This window comes from Prosopis cineraria, unplaced genomic scaffold, assembly GCF_029017545.1.
Source record: "Prosopis cineraria cultivar Desert tree isolate PC_DT_omini unplaced genomic scaffold, ASM2901754v1 PC12, whole genome shotgun sequence".
In the NCBI taxonomy this organism is placed as follows: domain Eukaryota; kingdom Viridiplantae; phylum Streptophyta; class Magnoliopsida; order Fabales; family Fabaceae; genus Prosopis; species Prosopis cineraria.
In genome coordinates this window covers 30,347,418-30,360,447 of record NW_026555343.1, presented here as the reverse complement: position 1 = coordinate 30,360,447, position 13,030 = coordinate 30,347,418, and the positions used below count along the sequence as shown (strand labels likewise).

The 13,030-nt window shown below is 31.1% G+C and overlaps 1 pseudogene; it reads left to right on the top strand.

Moving 5' to 3' along the window:
• The first annotated feature begins 1,269 nt into the window (after positions 1-1,269).
• On the top strand, positions 1,270-11,067 carry LOC129287979 (agamous-like MADS-box protein AGL14; annotated as a pseudogene).
• Positions 11,068-13,030: the final 1,963 nt, after the last annotated feature.

Sequence of the window (13,030 nt, the reverse complement as noted above, 5' to 3'; positions counted from 1 at the left end):
AAGTTCCTAAGCACTGCTTGTTAGTAGTAATATGTAGTTCTTGGTCGTTATGAAACAATGTTCAATTTCAGAGCATTCGCATCAGTGTGTTCCTTCTTCATTTTAAGAATAAAAATGATCATCAATATGAACATGGTCTTACATGTTAAAGAATGGCAGTCAAATACCATTGTTGATTATCTTTGCGTTTAAAATTCATATGTGGCTTCAAATGTGAGGCCTTCCATTAGAATATATCAACAAGGAGATTGCAATGATTTTGGGTGATTTATTTGATATTTTTTAGAATATGATCAAGAAGGTACACTTGGTAATATTCATCATTTGGGAGTCAAGGTAGAAATTAATTGTTTGTTACCACTAATTATGGATGTTTTGCTTCAATTTGATGACAATAGGAAAATCAGGATTGAAGCTTGTTATGAATGATCTTTGTAGAATATGTTGGAGTTGTGGTTGTTTAGGTCATATTGTGCATAATTATAATTGGCATAAAGATTTTTGCATTACTGGGTTACTTAAATGTTAGCAAATAATCTTTGAGTGATTTCACTTCAACTTTTTTCAAAATATTTGTTATTTTATTAAATGCTACACTTGACATCATCTCTCATGGAAACACTTGTTAGGAGCATGAGAGAAGGGAAGAAATTGAAGAGAGGAAGCCATTCGTTGGGTGTTTCTTTCTTTCTTTGTTTTTTTTTTCTTTTTTTAACATAGAGAGGTAGTAAAGAAATTTCATTAAAAGTTTTAATCCCAAAGAAGGCCCTTGGGATCCCATGGTAATTATACCATTTCAAGGTCCTCATCTGGGATTTTCATATTTTATGGGTATTTTTATGCCAGTCTTCCCATAAAAAATTACCATATGGGTCTGTCACTTTCATTCATGTCCCCTCCTCATTTACGAATTATTATATATATATATATATATATTTTTTTTTTTCCTTTTGGGGATGTTGTGTGGCCTCGATTTTTTCCAGATCAGGCAAGGCATGAGATTTCAGTTCTCTTACCATAAAATCCCTTTTCTTTCTTACTATGGTTGTGCATCACCAGAGACGAAGTGATCGATTAATAAGGAAAGGTGCGTTTCCCGCTTTCACAAGGCTTCGTCCCTTTTTGGGTCTTTCCTTTTGTTTCTCTTCGGATTCTTTCCTTTTCAATCTTCCCTTTCGTTCCTTTAATTTCCTTTCGCATGTATTTATATATGAACTCTCTAGACTTCTGGGAATTTTTTGCCTTATCTTGTATAAAATCTTTCTTCCTTTATCCAGCCTTTCTGGTTTTCTAGCCTTTCTGAGAAGTAATACCCAAATTTGAAGTTTACCTTTCAAGCTGGTTAACTAACTAATTAAGGACTTCGGATTTGCTGGTGCTGTGAGCATTGGATCTGTTGGCATTAATTTGAACTTATATCTTTACTCTCTGGGGTATGTGTTTTGTGGGTCTTAAAGGTCTTGCTTGGGATTTGCAGAAATTAGCTTAGAGAGAGAGAATTGAAAAGATGGTGAAAGGGAAGACACATATGAAGCATAGAGAGAACGCGACAAGCAGAGACGAAATGGACTCTCAAGGAAAGCTTTTGAGCCCTCAGTTCTTTGTGATGCTGAGATTGCTCTCATCGTCTTCTCCCCAAATTTGCGAGCTCCAGGTAATATATTCATGTTCTTCCATCTTAATTAATTAAGTACTTTACTTTTCTTTTCCAATCCCTTGTTGTTTGTTTGAAATATTAGCATTGTTAATTACTTTAAATTCCGCAAATTTAAGTACGATATGAAGTGATATCAATTATACATCAGTTCATCAGTACACATAGTTACGGATGAAATGGACAAACATTTAAGAGAAAGGAATTAATTCTTTTTGGGTTATTTTTGAGGACATAGTTTTATCGGATTGAACTATATAAGCTAGGGAAGAGAAAGAGATCAGTGAAATATTTAATTTTAAGTTATCATGTATTCTCTTTAAATGCAATTTTTTCATAAATGCCTTTCACTAATTAAAATCTGCTGGTTAATTTATGAAATGAAAAGTGACTTTCTCTTTTGGTGTTTGAACTCTTGATTTTTGTTGACGAGAGTGAACATCTATGATACTATTGCCCTACAACAAATTTTGTACTGTTCAAGAAGTGCACTATATGTATATAACACAATGAGCAAGTTGGCTGTGATGTTCCATTATATTAGATCACTAGTGTTTTTAATTCAACTAGAGTTATATGTACTTTAATATTGCACTTGTGTTATTTCTACATACATAATTGTCAGCTCAAATTATTCTGAACATGCATTAACTTTGTTTCAAAGCACAACTTTATCTTCAAGCATAACTTATCATGCTTGTAAAAAAAAAATTAATAATATTCCCAGCCAATTAATAATCCTTCCTTTTCCCAAGGCCGTCCAAAGTAGTACAAATAGTACAAAACAATCCAAACAAAAAATTAATACAAGTACTCGGGTACCTAGTACATACAATTTGGAATTGAAAGTTGGAAAATTAATGAATTTTCCACGCTTGGAATATTTCTGAATGAAAAGTTGTAAAACCCTCTTCGCATATTGACTTGAAATCGTGATGATAACCAAAACACTTGATGGCATTAACCACTTGTCGAGTTTAAGCCTGAAATTATTTGATGTTAGACTTCTCACATCAATTCAAGTCTACTCATACTTGAATATCCTAACACTACTCAATACCTCAAGGTGAGGGTGAGAAGCTACAAGTTCAACCTCGTTTATTTTAGCAAGTGCATAGAGTAAAGGATAGTGGTAAAACATGGACGTATTCTCACCAGATTATGCAATCATTATGATTGTTAGATAACAGGCAAATTGAAATAAAAAATAACTATAAACTAATTAGTTGCAGTCAACTGCAAATTAGAAAATCAAACCTTGGGATTAGGTTTCACCTTATTGGATATCCAATGTTTAGTTCCTTTTAATCACATCATTATACTATATCATTAACATGATATATGTTGAGTCTAATTAACTTGACCATGCAAAATTAATTACCTTTCAGGCATGAAATTCTGAATGAGAAGTTTGTAAAACTCTCTTCTCGCAAATCACAACAATCCAAGGCCTTGGTTGGAATGCCAATGAATATGATCCTTGACTTGATTGTGATGATACCTGATAGGTGCTCAAATAATCAACCGAAATAATAAGAACAAATCTATTAAGATATTATAGAACAAGAATCTCGCTTTATACCTTTCTCAATAGCCACGCTTATAAGAATCAAAGGGTTGGAAGATTACTTTATTGGTGATAATCATGTGCTAGCTTCTAAATTGCTAGTCATATTTATAGGACCAAATACAATTTAAATAAAATCTAAATAATTAGATAATCAAATAAAATCTCCTAATCTATGTCTAGATAAAATATTGAATCAAAAATAAAAATAAAATCTGAAGAAATATCTATCTCTAAAAACTAATTAAATATCTAAATAAAATCTCTCTTAAAATAAAATAATAAAACCAATCCTAGTTTATCTTTTTACATTTCCTTCGTGAATAAGTCTCCATAGAAAATCTATCTGCAATCTTATCAATACCCAGAACACATCATGGTGTTAACTACTTGTTGAGATTAAGTCTAAAATTATTCGATTTGGAACTTTTCATATCATCTCAAATCCAGTCATACTTAAATATCCTAACAATACTCAATACCTTATGCCAAGGGTGACAAACTACATGTATATATCCTTAGTTTGACTTAATACGTTGCCACCTTTAATGGTGGAGCCAGGATCTTGCACTAGGGGCAAATTCATTTACATATTAATAATTGAAACAACAATAATTAAGAAACTTATTTAATAATTACATATCTTATAAATTTTCTTTATGTGCTTTCATGTTTTGGAATCGTTGAACACTCAGTTCATTGTTAATGCTTTCGAATACATCTCTTTCAATATAAGTCGCTCAACAGTCATTCATCCTAGAAATGATGAAGTTTTAATTCTTTTCCTTGGATCAAATTGCAAATCTTACAAAGTTATTTCAATTTGTTGTTGTGGTTGAAAACTCGATTCACAAGGTTTTGTTGAAGATCGTTGTTCTTGTTCATCTAATGACAATTTCCTCTTTAAAAATCTCTCCGTCTTCTATTCAAATTTAAATCTCTCCACCATTGGTCACCTTACGTGTTAGTTCATTCTACATCACTATATATGCTGTAAGCTTATCACCTTCACCATTAACATGACATTTCTAAGTCTAAGTTGACCATGCTCCTATTGTAGCTCAATGTTATAATTTCGACTTGTAGTTCTTGACCATGACGTTGAGCTGTCCAGAATTAGAGTTTAAAATTGACCATGCTGAACATGGGCTAATGGAAAGAACTAGTGATTTTCTTTTTTTCTTTTTTTTTGGGGGGGGGGTCTCATGAAACAAAATGAATTAAAACAAGTTTAGCAAAAGGAAAACGTAAAATCTTTGGAATTCGCTTAGCAAGAGTAGTGCAATCAATCCCATGCTATTCACCTAAGTTTAATCATCCTCATTCACAATATTGATTGAATTTATTTCATCTTTATTTTTCTGGTTTTATTTCAGATCCCCCCACTTAAAATTACCATTAATTCAAGGATCGAACTAACAGAAATTTCACTTAATCCATAACCTAACAATCATTTCCAATTTGACAAAGTCATTTAGATTTGTGATTGTGGATTTTTTTTTTTTTTGTGGAATTGAATGTGTCTTTTTCCAATTCAACCATGCTTGGTGAAGAAGGTGAATGAATTACTTAATTGATTGTTTAGCTCGTGTATTAAATAGAATTTGTATTCAATCATTATTTATCAAAATTGTGGTGGGTTATGTGGTTGGCTCATATAACCCACCACCTGGGCTGTTAAGAAAAATATAGAATAATCATAAACTAGAATTAAATACTAATTAGTTGTAATTTTGGGGCTATAGGGACAACCTTACTTTGCTGTTGCTAAGGCATTTCATTGCATATGAAAATGTTCATTCTTAACTGCTCCTAGTGGTTTATAGTACTAGTTTAGGATTCAATTCTACTTCTAAGAATTTCTCAAAAAGGTTAATTAGGCTTGTCCACATTCCCAACTCCACGCATGTCATGAGTTTGTTAATACTCAATACCCTATTTATATTCTCTTCATAATACAATGGTTGTGTTAGTTTGATGTCCAAACCACTACACAAGGAGTCTTCTTGTAGGAAAACTCTCGCCTCTTCTCAACACTTTTTCAATGTACATAGGATTATGAGAAGTATTATTCAAGCAAATCTTATTTAAATCCAATTTATCAAATATTTTCTCTTTAATGTTTTGCCAAAAATTTCATGGCGATCACCTCAAGCATATAGGTCTCAACAAATAACATTAAAGTTAGTATTATATTGTTCCTGCATGGATTTGATTGTATTCCAAAACTTGAATTACACACTTAAACATAATTTGAACGACACTATCAACAGAAGTGGAAGAAAAATATAGAATAAACATAAGCTAGAATTGCTGTTGCTAATGTATTTCATGGAATATGAAAATATTAATTTTTAATTTCTTTTAGTGGTTTATAGTACTAGTTCAGGATTCAATTCTACTTCTTCTAAGAATTTCTCTATATCAAAGAGGTTTTTTAATAAGTTTGCCTACAAAATAATCTCTCGTGTGATAAAAATTAGCAATCATTAAGTGCAAACTAATTTGACTATATGAGATCAGTAGATATATTTCTATTCTGCAAAGCAAAACCATCCATTTAGCCACACAGCTTGTCTATCTCTAGTTCAACTAAGAAACCCAAATTAATCACTGATTGATTGGTAGCCTTTAACCAAAACTTATCAACCACACAAAACGAAGCAAACGTGTGTGCAACTAACATTAGAGTGTAGAATACATACGCTAATCCACAAACAAAGCTACAATAATCCTATAAAAACACATAAATCCTTTGCAAATAATTTGGAATATTTTCAAAATGAAGATGTCGTTTTTGAAAAGTTATGTCCTTATAAATGTAAGGAATTTTTATGAAGGGTTATGTAGGGAGTTATAATGCTAAAAGTCATCAAGGTCATGCCTCTCTAATTTTTAAAAGCACCTTTAGAAGGTTATGAAACAAAACGATGTAGTAACCACCACTTGGTAAAGATTGGCAGTCCGTAATTAGAAAACTCTATATTAAAAGGATATGTTACTCTTTATGAAAAGTTATTTTGAATACTATTGGTTATTAATTATTAAATTATTGTGGTTCATGAATCAATATAGGGTTATGGCTTTTTAATTAAAGAGTTATCTTGTTTAAGAAGTACTACTTCAAGACATCACTTCTCCTCCATAAATACCCTCACCTCCACTCATTTCTGACATCCATTCAAACCCATTGACTTTGTCTTTAAGAGCACCAGAGATAAAGTTAAATTATTAATTACTTTGTAAACATGATTGTTGTCATGGCTAGAGTGTTGAAAATGCAAACCATGCTCAAGGGCTTTCATTTGTATCTTGAAAGAAATTTGCCATCAACCGAATTTATACCCTAAGATTGTAAGAGGTGGGGAGATTTAAGTAGAAAGGAAAGCGTTGCCTACATCTTGAAGATATTATGCACAGCTTTCATCTTTATCTCTACTTCTTATGCTCTTTAGAGAACCATTCTCACTAACAAATAATCTATCACAAATTTGTTGTTTCTTATAGTAATAAATAATTAATTTGCAACAAAGACCTTTCAAAGCTCCAAACCCTTACTCCATAGCTTCGTTCCACCTCTCCCAAGTGCCTTCATTGGTGTTTTTAATAAAGCCCTTGCTCTCAAAAAAAAACTGTGAATTTGATTGTGCATTTGACGTCCTACAACCTAAAACATCATCGTAATTGATGAGTGAATAATCCAAAGCACATTTTTTTTTACATTATTTACTAGCAAAGCACATTTTTCGTACATTTGATGAATGAATAATGCAGAAGAAATAGCCATAAAATTTATGAAAAATCATATGTCGACAAACTGCTCATTGATATAGGATTAGGTTAAGCATTATTGAAATAAATCTTATCCAAAATTCTAAACATCTCTACTCTGTTTGAAATGAAGTTTTATCCTTAGACTTCTAATTAAAATTTCCTTTTGATTTGATAAGCAAAAGTTGCCATAAAAACGCCATGAATAAAACAACAAATTTTAGTAGCTCTAACGTAATCATACTGATAGTAGGTATGTGTATGGACACGCATACACTCACAATTTAATGTACATAACAAAGTCCAACGTAAATATCAACTTGCTAGCTCTACTATAATTTAAACACTGTAAACATATGAATAATAGAAATGTCTTTGTTTGAACAAAATGACAATTTCACCATCATGATTATGTAAGTGAAGTTCCCAAAACTAATCTCATCAAATTAATGATTTAGGTAATCACATTATATTAGGGCAATTTAAAAGACTCTGTGGACTGTGGTCCATAGCTTGCTAGAGCTCGATCTTTCCAAGGACTAGAATACCCAAAATTATTACAAAATTTATTGACTAATGAAACGATCCGATTTTAGCAGGTTCAAATCAAATTAATGATTTAGGTAATCACATTATATTAGGGCAATTTAAAAGAATGTGGCCCATAGCTTGCTAGAGTTCGATCTTTCCAGGGACTAGAATACTCAAAATTATTACAAAATTTATTGACTAATGAAACAATCCGATTTTAGCTGGTTCAAAGGATTTTAATCAATTTTTGTTTACAAGTTAGTTTTATAGATCAAGTTATTTTGAAGAGACTAATTGCAGCATGACCCAAGGCATCATATCATTGATGACTAATTATAAGTTAATGGCATACATACATGCATACCTACTGACTGACTGATTGACTGACAGACTGTAAGGATCGACATTATAAAGTGATATAACTTACAATTGGGTTAGACGAATTTCAATCTTGGGAAACTTACATGATAGAGAAAGTCTTGAGCTTCAATGCATTTTTTCAGCTTTGGGTAACATGATATAGGTAGTCTTGAAACCTCTTCACAAAGGAAGACCAAAAAGAAACATTGAGAAAAATTGTTAAATGAGACCTTTCGGTTAATAATATATCTAAAGGCTTAAATGTTCATCAAGTACAATGACATCGTGCAATTTATATAGTCGACCCATAGGACAAGGCTTCTTGTTATTGTTAGGTGACATGAACTTCAATAATTTTTGTCCCAAGTTCTTGTTTTTAATTTTCTTGGTCTAGATTTGGGAGCTCGGGCTCTTGATTAAACTGGCATATATGTTCATTATTCTAAATCATTTATTCAATCCGTTGCTCCTTTTCCCTCTTGTAACAAGTTTTCTTCGTAATATAGTCCTTTGTTTATGCAACCATAGTTGATAGAATTAACATCAATGCACTTTTATTTTTGGTTATAGTACTTTGTTATCACTTCTTGTAGTGTGATTGTAGTTGATAAGTTTATGAAGAAGGCAGGAGGGGAAAAAAAAAGACAAGAAGAGAAAGAAACAATTTTTTTTTTTGCCGTATTTAATCTTATTGCAACAAACAAAACACGTGTCAATATTTGCATGTAATATGAGGAATGAAGCACATTATTTGTTCAAAGTGCATGAATAGTGTATCTTACTATGAATTTTATCTTACTATGAATATGAAGCACATTATTATATTATTGCATCAATTTCATAGCATGCAGTCAACAATTGAACGGTACCGCAATCATAACAGAGATATTCAAACAGCCACCAGATTATCTGAACAAAATATGCAGGTTATTATTATTTCATTCTATTCGTTTTTGCTTTATTTTTATTCTTTTGTTATTTGTGTTTTCTGTATTCATTATGCATCCTGAATCAAAGTTATTTTTTTCTCTTGCACGTGACTTCTTTAGTGTCCTTTTAAAGAAGTTTAAACTAAACTATATCTTCCCATTCATTTCTTTTAAATGATTTCCAAATTCTGGACTTTGTCAAAAGTTGATCTAGAAATTAACTAATATCTCAAGGGACATATTGTTTGAGACAAAGCTCTTACGTTAATACGCTTCTTCTAGAAGTTTTTTTTTTTTTAGGGAATTAATTACGTTTTTCCCATATTACTTTATTTAAACTTATTAACTATGAGAGAGAATGTAATGCGAATTTGAAATTTTTTTATTTATATAGGGATAAAATTGAAAGTTTTCTCTATTTTAAAATAAAGTTAATAACATAATTAATTACCTGTCCTTGATTCAGTGAGGTGGTTTGAGGTTCCTTGTAATAGGAATTAGAAAGAGTAAATACTTTAGTTACAAATACAATTTAGTTTACCATTAAGCAAACAAAAACAGTATCCTTCACATGATATATAAGTTTTCTAAACCTCCTAAAATTTTCAAGATTAACATAGGCACTTCAAAATACAAGCCTCAAATATTTGCAGCTCATATATAGGTGAGGAGTTCCCAAAACTAATAATAAATCTCATCAAGTTAATGATATAGAACACTAAAATTATCACAAAATTTATTGACTGCTGAACCAATCCAATTTTTTTCTGGTTCGATGGATTTAAATCAAGCTTTGGAAGTTAGTTTTATAAATCAAGTTATTTTCAAGAGGCTGGTTGCAATGTAACCCAAGGTATCATGTCATTGAATAATTATAGGTGATTGGTGAACACACACACACACACACACACACACACACATATTGCAAGGACGGACATTATATATAAAGAATAACATACTCAAATATTTTTAGCTCATATGCCTAATATTTTCCTCTATTTCCACTAAGGATGAGTGAGGAGGAATTGAAAGATCCTGAGATAAATGATACCCGCATGCACAAAAGCATCTTTTAAGCTCCAAGGTATACTAATTGAAACAACCCATAATGTATTATGCAATTAAGTAGTGAAATTAATTAAATGCAAAACTAATTTAATTATGTGAGACTAATAGATATAACCATCCTTCAAGTGAATTGTTAACTCACCGTACCCAATTGCTATTCTACTAATTTATGTTTCATCCAATTAAGAAACCGTAATTAATCCCTAGTTAGTATGGCCACTTAATTAGAGAGTATTGAGCTCACTATTAGAGGGAATCAAGAAAATATCAGACATGCCAATGGCCTTATAACCTAGTTGCATGCAAGCTCTCTTGTAAGTGAGAGGTTGCAGGTTCTATCCCACCTAGAACCACAAGTTGTTAGTGTCTTCCTACTCTAATTCAAAAAAGAAAAACAAAGAAAAGAAAGGAAGGAAGGAAGGAATGAAGGAAGGAAGAAAATATCAAACATAGAGAGATCCTCTAAGGCCTTTTAGTTAATTGGAATTTGGAAAGAAGCATGTTAATGATGAGAGATTGACATTTGATACTACATCTTGACCTAAACCCTTATGTGGCATTTGGATTGATGAACTTGAATTTAGATTTTAGATTTAAAATCTCTACAAACAATAGTGGACCTAGGGACCTCAAAGGGCGCATGATGAAAAATCCTGTAATACTCACATCTCACATTTAGTCTACTTTCTCTTGTTCATTATCTCTCTCCAAGACACATTAAGATTTTCTTCTTCTACATCCGGGTTTGCTGTGTTGGATGCTAAATGAATTATGTTTGTTGACATATGTTATTGCTTTGTATGTTTGTGTATTAGCGTTTGCTGTTTTGGGTGCTGGGAAAAAAAACTGGGTTTAGGGGCTGCTTTTATGTAAACAAGACACGGGGAAAACATGATGGTTAAATACATTAACGGTTAGTTAATGCAATCAACTGTTATATTTAAGGCAATAAATATGACAGTTTTTTGCATATAATAATCATATTTGATGGTACCGGAACCAGATGGCCAAACTGAGGGTTCTTCTATTTGATAGTTTCTATTTAATTGTCGTATCTTTTTTTAGCATGTTTGATGTTTCTAAAACCGTCATATAAAGGGTAGGATTTAAATGACAGCTTAATGTATGAGTGTTCGTAATAACTGTTATTATTTTTATGCTAAATGTAGTACCTAAGAGTTTGGACACTGAAAGATTTCCCAGCAAGAGAAAATAGATTGTTTTTATACAAACCAGGGAAAAGCCCTAGCAGCAGAACATGCAAGGCTCTTTGAAAAGGTGATACTGTGGTTAATTTTATCTATAGATCATTCTTTGATTTGGATGTTTCATTGGTTTTGATCATGGCAAACATATAAAATTCTAGTAATATTTCACATTTCATGAGTTATATATGAATGAAAGACATATTGGTTGCTCTGCATGCAACATAAGACCCTGGAAAAGCAAGCCAGGAATAAGAATCATGGTGAGAGGCCAGCTTCCTTAGAAAATAGTCCTACTTCAGAAGTAGAAACTGCCTTGTTCATTGGATTACCAGAAACAAGAGGCATTGCTCTTCCTCCTCAATATGTGTCTGATTGAAGGTTATAACAAAATCAAGATTCATGCCCTAATCTGCAAATATGAAATAATGGAGACCCCAACTGTTTCAGTAATAATGTGTATATGTATTATTTAAGATGCCTTGCTGTTTCATTGAAATCAACAATGATGGTCTATGTAGATATACAAAACATCTATTAAAACTACTGTAAGATTAATGCCATCTTTTAGGGTTTAGCTGTTTGCATTTGTTAATCGTAGAAACTGTTTGTGCTGATATAATTTTTTAATTTAAATGAGAGATATCATTCGGAACCATCTTGGGTGCCAGGGTGATGTAATCTCTGGATGGTCCAGATTTAAAGAAATAATTTAATATTTTTTTTTTATTTTTGAAAATAAAAATTTATAAAATTATAAAAAAAGTTCTAATAAATATTTTTGACTAATCTAGTCAATATTTAATTTAGAGTGTCTCGCTTAATATTAAAATTTTTATATTTTTATATATTGACTATCCAGATGTATTCTGTACAGTTTAGATTTAAAATTTTTAACTTATAATTTTTTTAAGAATTTTTTTAAAAGTTATAATTAAAATATTATATATTTATTTTTTAATATTGTATTCATCAAAATAAAAAATAAAAACTTTAAATTTGGACCTTGTGGATGAACATTTGATATCGAATATGGAGTGTCTTGAATACATGTAGATAGTCAATTTAAAAAGTTATAATATTAAATTATACTATAAATTAAATCAATATTATTCAGATTGATGATGAACCTATTTATAAAAAATTATAAATTTTTATTTTAATAAATATAAATATAAATTTAAATTTAAATTAAAAAATTTGGGCCCAGATTTGTTTTTATGGATGAGCACCTTGGTGCTCAGCAAGAAGACGGACCCATATCATTCATGCATTAGGCTGCTTCTTCCCTTCATTTTAGCTATTTAGAGGGAAGTGGATCCCACCTGTGCAAGCAAAACTTTACACTAAAACGTTAGAACACATAGTTGGCTTTGGGATTGAAAACATGAGGCAATCATGGGTTGCGAATTTTGGTAGCAATTGCTTTATAATTTTCGGAAACGTTTCAGAATTTGGTAAACTATTGAAAAGAGACTATCCTTTGTCTGAAAACTGAAATTGGATGATTATTTTAAGAGAGATCATGCATGTTTACTCATGTTGCTAAATCCGCGTGAGAGTACCATAAGAAAGATCTTGATGATCTAATTAATGGTTGAGGTTCTAACTGACCACTAATGTATGAGTTTTAGCTTAAATTGAACCTTTCTTCAGTTACGTTATGTTTGGCAAATCCTAGTCGCCACATGACATGAGGCTTTTCGTGGCAACTATAATTACTGTTGAAAGTCTTTCTAATTTCCTTTCAAAATGCCCTTAGGTTAAAGGACATTTTTATTTAAAAAATTAAATTTAATATGTTAATATTTGATAACATTTTGTTAATATTTAAAAGTTTAAAGTAAAAAAAATTATGTGATAAAAATTACGGTATTAGAGTTAAATGATTGAAAATGAACTTCATGAAATTTTCTAAATGATAAAAATTACGGTATTAGAGTTA